The following is a 6,878-nucleotide window of genomic DNA, read 5'->3' on the forward strand; positions in this document are numbered from 1 at the left end:
AGAATGGCATTGAAACATGTAAAATATCATGTATGAAACGAGTCACCAGTCCAGGTTCAATGCACGATACTGGATGCTTGGGGCTAGTGCACTGGGACGACCCAGAGGGATGGTATGGGGAGGGAGGAGGGAGGAGGGTTCAGGATGGGGAACACATGTATACCTGTGGTGGATTCATTTTGATATTTGGCAAAACTAATACAATTAAAAAAAAAAGTCTTTCTTGAAAAAAAAAAAAGTCTTTCTTGGAGTGTAGTTGATTTACAATGGTTTGTTAGTTTCAGATGTACAGCAAAGTGACTCGGTTATACACACGTATATATCCACTGCTTTTTTGGGATTCTTTCCTCATATAGGTCACTACAGAGCATTGAGTAGAGTTCCCTGTGCTCTACTAATACAGCAGGTTCTTATTAGTTATCTCTTTTATTTAGGGTAGTGTGTTTATGTCAATCCCAACCTCCTAGTTTATCTCTCCCTCCAAGGAAAATTTTTAAAGAATTTTTAAAAAATAGTGGGGACAGAGTTTCAGTTTCACAGGATGAAGAGTTCTGAAGATGGATGGTGGTGATGCTTACACAGCTATGTGAATGAACTGTTCATTGAACTGGACACTTAAAATGGTTATTATGATACATTTCATGTTATGTGTAGGTTGCTGCTAAGTCACTTCAGTCGTGTCTGACTCTGTGCGACCCCATAGACAGCAGCCCACCAGGCTCCACTGTCCCTGGGATTCTCCAGGCAAGAACACTGGAGTGGGTTGCCATTTCCTTCTCCAATGCACTGTACGTAAAATAGATAACCAACAAGGACCTACTATATATAGGGAATTATGCTCAATATTTTGTAATAACCAAAAAAAAATTTTTGTAATAACCTACAAGGGAAAAGAATCTGAAAAAGAATGTATATATATATGGGCTTCCCTGGTGGCTTAGATGGTAAAGAATCCGCTTCCAATGCTGGCGATCTGGGTTTGATCCCTGGGTCAGGCAGATTCCCTGGAAGAGGGCACGGCAACCCATGACTGAGCGACTAAGAACAGCACACATATGTGTACGCATATGTGTATATATATGTCTGTACCCCTGAAACGAACACAACACTGTACATCAATTATAGTTCAATTTTTAAAATATGAAAAAACAAGGCAAAAAAAAAAAAAAAAAGGAAAAAACAACTCAAGGGACTCTCCAGAAACAAAAAGGTCCTGATTTGTAGCAGTTACAGGTTTCTGGCCAATTTCAAGCTACCAGTATGATATTAGAGTGATATAGCCAATTTCCTGAGAAGTTATTAATCAGTTCTCATGGCAGTATAAACCGGCTCTAGGACACCACCAAAATATGAAAAAAGAAATCTCAATTTGTGCAATTAAAAAAATAATAATGATTCAAAGACTTTCCTGGTGGTCCAGTGGCTAGGACTCCAGGCTCTGGATGCAGAGGGCCTGGGTTCGATCCCCGGTCAGGGAAAGAGATCCCAGCTGTTGCAACTAAGAGGTCGCATGCTGAAACTGAAAGATTCCACATGCTGTGACTAAGACCTTGCACAACCAAATAAATGAATATATTATTTTAAGTAATAATTTTTTAACACTCATGTTGTCATTACCCAGATCAGGAGAACAGTGCCAGCACCACTGATGTCCCCCCCCACCCCCCATCACAAGTCCTTCTTCCATGCCCAGGTAACCATCATCCTGGCTTCAGCTGTCATCATTTCTCTGCTTTCCATTTGTTTTGTTTTCCCCTGGCTGCTGGCTTCTGGAATTTTCAATCCCCAACCAGGGACTGAACCCAGACCCTTGGCAGTGAGAGTACTAACCACTGGCCTGCCAGGGAATTCCCTGCTTTTCATTAGTTTATTATTTTATTTTTGGCCATGCTGAGTCACCGTTGCTGCTCTTGGGCTTTCTCTAGTTGCAGCAAGTAGGGGCCACTCTCTAGTTGCAGTGCACGGCTTCTCATTGTGGTAGCTTTTCTTGTTGCGGAACAGGGGCTCAGTGGTTGTAGCCCATGGGCTTAGTTGCCCTCAGCATGTAGAATCCTCCAGGACGAGGGATCTAACCTGTGTCCCCTACATTGGCAGGAGGATTTTTAACCTCTGGACCACAGGGAAGTCCTGGTTTTCATTAGTTTTTATACCAATAGGGCATCTCTGAAAAAGATAACTGAATCTCTGAATCAAAACTGAATCTGTTTCTTTTTTTTTCCCTTTTTTCCCCCTCCATTCAAGCAAGTTGCACTTTCTATCAAAGTATGACATGCATACAGAAAAGTGTCCAGACCATCAGTGGATATCGGAAGGATTTTCACAAACAGAACATACTTCTGCATCCATTACTCAGGTCCAGAAACAGAACATTCCCAGTCTTCACCCAGAGTGGGGGAGTTAAGCTCCACTGTCTCGAGGAGGAGTATGGTAGAATTTGTGGACATATGTTAATGGTTAGATAGCATCACTGACTCAATGGACATGAATTCGAGCAAACTTTGGGAGAGGATGGACAGCAGAGCCTGGCGTGCTACAGTCCATGGGGTCACAAGGAGTCGGACATGACTTAGTGACTGAACATCTACAATGTCAAAACCATACTAGCCAATAAATACTTTGAGTGAGACGCTCTGAGGTGATGCAAAGATCCTGTTTCCCATTCCATCCACTGAGTTTAGCCTTCGTTGGTGGATTGTGTGTGCAGAAATTATTACTGTGCTATTTGTTTACTAGTAAGTTTCCATTTACCTCTCTCCTTCTGCATTTGTTATTATTTATTCTTTGGAATTCTTCTGTAAGGAAGAGCTGATTCATCTCCATTTATTTACTTGCGCCATCATTTATTTATACCCATAAGGACTCTCGAAGAGTCTTTTTATTCTTTGGGTGAAAATCAAGTACTATTATTGTTTATTTCTCCACCCAAATTGTTCCAGCTTTGGCCGGGAGCTCTTTCAGTTGGCCCCTGCTCTGAGCATTTTCTCTCCGGCCCTGGTCTTTTGACATGACTCCATATTTCTTTTTGAGTACTTCCTTACTTTCTGGCATCACACGATGTTCCAGGCTCATCTTACATTTTCCCTGCCCCAGTCCCAGAATCAGCCATTTTCCCGAAGATTTGGGAATTCCTTTCCTGAGTTTCCTTTACTGGAGAGTGGTGGCAAGACTGAGAAGTCAAGATCGGGATACTGAGTCTGCTTGTGGCTACTGGGGCTAGAGGTTGACATTGCTGCTTCTGGGTCCTCTCAGCTGATAGCATTACATAAAAAAAAAAAGGAAATATTGGACTTCCTAGGTGGTCTAGTGGTTAAGAATTCACCTGCCAGTCAGGGGCCACAGATTTAATCCTTGGTCCTGGAAGATTGCGCATGCCATGGGACAACTAAATCCGTGTGCCACAAGTACTGAGCCTGTGCTCTAGAGCCCGGGAGCTGTAACTACTGAAGCCCACATGCCCTAGAGCCCGCAATGAGAGAAGCCCACACACAGAAACTAGAAAGTAGCCCCCACTCCTCACAAAGGGACAAAGCCCACACAGCAGTGAGGACCCAGCATAGCCAAAAATAAATAGGCATTGAGGTACAATTCCTATGAAATAAAATGGACCACCTTTCACAAAAAATATTTATTTGGCTGTACTGAGTCTTAGTTGGAGCATTTGAGATCTTTGATCTTTGTCACGGCATCTGGGGTCTTTAGTTGCCACACGTGGTGTCTAGTTCCCTGACCAGGGATTGAACCCAGGCCCCCTGAAGTGGGAGTATGGAGTCTTAGCCACTGGACCACTAAGGAAGGCCCCACATTGACCATTTTAGTGTCACATGTACACACATGTTCAGAGTCTCACTAGTCACAACAGCCAAAGAGTGAAAACAACCCAGATTCCCATCACGAGATGAATGGATAAACAAAATGTGGTCCATCCCAAGCAATGGAATATCACAGAGTCATAACAAGGAATGAAGCAATGACACACACTACGATGTGGCTGAACCTTGAGAACATAATGCTGCGTGAAAGAAGACAGATATCAGAGGTCACATCGCGTATGCTTCCATGGATAGAAAATGTCCAGAAGAGGCACACCCACAGAGGCAGAAGGCAGACTGTGGTTGCCGAAGGTTGGGAGGAGGCAGGAATCGAGAGTAACTGTTACCAGGTATATCCTAGGATGATGAAACCATTTTGGAACTAGACAGAGGTGATGGTTTCACAACATTAGGATTCTACTAAACACCACTGAATTGTTCCCTTTAACACTGTTAATTTTATATTATGGCAGTTTCACCTCAATTTATTTATTTTTAATTTCACCTCTACTTAAAAAAAATCATCCATAGGGGCTCTGGTGATGGGCAGAGCTAAGTTCGAATCCCATCTCTGCCTAGGTCCTGCTGTGTGACCTTTGACAAGTCACTTAACCTCTTTGGGCCTCAGTTTCCTCATCGGCAAAACGAGGAGGATTCAGTGAGTGCGTCAGATTCTTGAAAAAGTCTGTGGCACACAGTAAGTGCTGCTTAATTAAATGTTATTTCTACTTGATACATCCCCTTTGGATTCTAACTTTATTCCTTTGTCCTTTCTTCATGACAAACTCCTGGCCTCAGTTGCCCCCAAAGCCAAGGGCAACACTCCAGAAGGCAGGAGTCAGAGCTGATGGTACTGCTTCCAAAGGCCTGATGAATAATCCTCACCCCTCCTCTGCCTCTTCTTTTCCTGGCTACTCTCCACGGCCACACCCTTCTGCCCTTTTCTCCATATCCTTGATCTTGGCCCAGGGGTTGCTGATGAACAAACACACCAGAAAATATTTGCTCTCTGACTGTTTGCCTTTAATGGACTGTCCCAAGACCAGAAGTCTCTTTCTGTGCCTCACACAGAATCAGAGTTTTGAGCCCAACAGTTCAGTTCAGTTCAGTTGCTCAGTCGTGTCCAGCTCTTTGCGACCCCATGAACCACAGCACGCCAGGCCTCCCTGTCCATCACCAACTCCTGGAGTTCACTCAGACTCACGTCCATCGAGTCAGTGATGCCATCCAGCCATCTCATCCTCTGTCGGCCCCTTCTCCTCCTGCCCCCAATCCCTCCCAGCATCAGAGTCTTTTCCAATGAGTCAACTCTTCGCGTGAGGGGGCCAAAGTATTGGAGTTTCAGCTTTAGCATCATTCCTTCCAAAGAAATCTCAGGACTGATCTCCTTCAGAATGGACTGGTTGGATCTCTTTGCAGACCAAGGGACTCTCAAGAGTCTTCTCCAACACCACAGTTCAAAAGCATCAATTCTTCAGTGCTCAGCTTTCTTCATAGTCCAACTCTCACATCCATACATGACCACAGGAAAAACCATAGCCTTGACTAGACGGACCTTTGTTGGCAAAGTAATGTCTCTGCTTTTCAATATGCTATCTAGGTTGGTCATAACTTTTCTTCCAAGGAGTAAGCGTCTTTTAATTTCATGGCTGCAGTCACCATCTGTAGTGATTTTGGAGCCCCCCAAAATAAAGTCTGACACTGTTTCCACTGTTTCCCCATCTATTTCCCATGAAGTGATGGGACCAGATGCCATGATCTTCGTTTTCTGAATGTTGAGCTTTAAGCCAACTTTTTCACTCTCCACTTTCACTTTCATCAAGAGGCTTTTTAGTTCCTCTTCACTTTCTGCCATAAGGGTGGTGTCATCTGCATATCTGAGGCTATTGATATTTCTCCCGGCAAACTTGATTCCAGCTTGTGCTTCTTCCAGCCCAGTGTTTCTCATGATGTACTCTGCATATAAGTTAAATAAGCAGGGTGACAATATACAGCCTTGACGTACTCCTTTTCCTGGGTTCAAATCCCATATCCCATGAGCAAGGTACGTACGGCGCCTCTCTGAGTTCATTGGGAAGATGGAGATAATAAGCGTATGTTACTTTATGGGGCTGTTTGAGGACTTGGGTGAAGTGATGTAAAATGCTTACCACTGGGCATAGCAACCAGTAAGGGAAGCAGGTTGAATGCTGAACTGCAGAAAGATATATCCATGTCCTAACCCCCAGGACTTGGAACGTGATCTTATCTGGGGAAAAAGGGGTCTTTTAAAAAGTATTATTTATTTGGCTGTACCAGGTTGCAGTACATGCGTGCATGCTAAGTCAGTCGTAGCATGCCAGGCTTCTCTGTCCATAGAATTCTCCAGGCAGGAATACTGGAATGGGCTGCCATGCCCTCCTCCAGGGGATCTTCCTGACCCAGGGGATCGAACCCTCGCCTCTTTGTTGTTGTTGTTCAATCAGTCAGTTGTGTCTAACTCTGTGACACCACAAACTGCAGCACACCAGGCTTCCCAGTCCTTCACTGTCTCCCAGAATTTGCTCAAACTCCTGCCCATTGAGTCGGTGATGCCATCCAACCAACTCATCCTTTGCTGCCCCTTCTCTTCTTGCCTTCGATCTTTCTGAGCATCAGGGTCTTTACCCATGAGTCAGCTCCTTCCATCAGGTGGCCAAAGTATTGGAGCTTCAGTTTTAGCACCAGTCCTCCAATGAATATTCAGGACTGATTTCCTTTAGGATTGACTGGTTTGATCTCCTCTTCAACACCACAGTTTGAAAGCATCAATTCTTCGGCGCTCAGCCTTCTTTATGGTCCAACTCTCACATCCATACATGACTACTGGAAAAACCATAGCTTTGACTACACCGACCTTTGTTGGCAAAGTGATGTCTCTGCTTTTTAACACACTGTCTAGGTTTCTCACAGTTTTATGTCTCCTGAATTGGCAGGCGGGTTCTTTACCACTATCGCAACCTGGGAAGCTCAGTTGCGTTACACAAGACCTTCAGTCGTCTTGCAGCTCAGGATCTTCAGTTGCAGCATTTGTACTATTAGCTGTGGCTT

The sequence above is a fragment of the Bison bison genome, unplaced genomic scaffold (assembly GCF_000754665.1).
Source record: "Bison bison bison isolate TAMUID 2011002044 unplaced genomic scaffold, Bison_UMD1.0 scf7180017864365, whole genome shotgun sequence".
Taxonomy (NCBI): domain Eukaryota; kingdom Metazoa; phylum Chordata; class Mammalia; order Artiodactyla; family Bovidae; genus Bison; species Bison bison.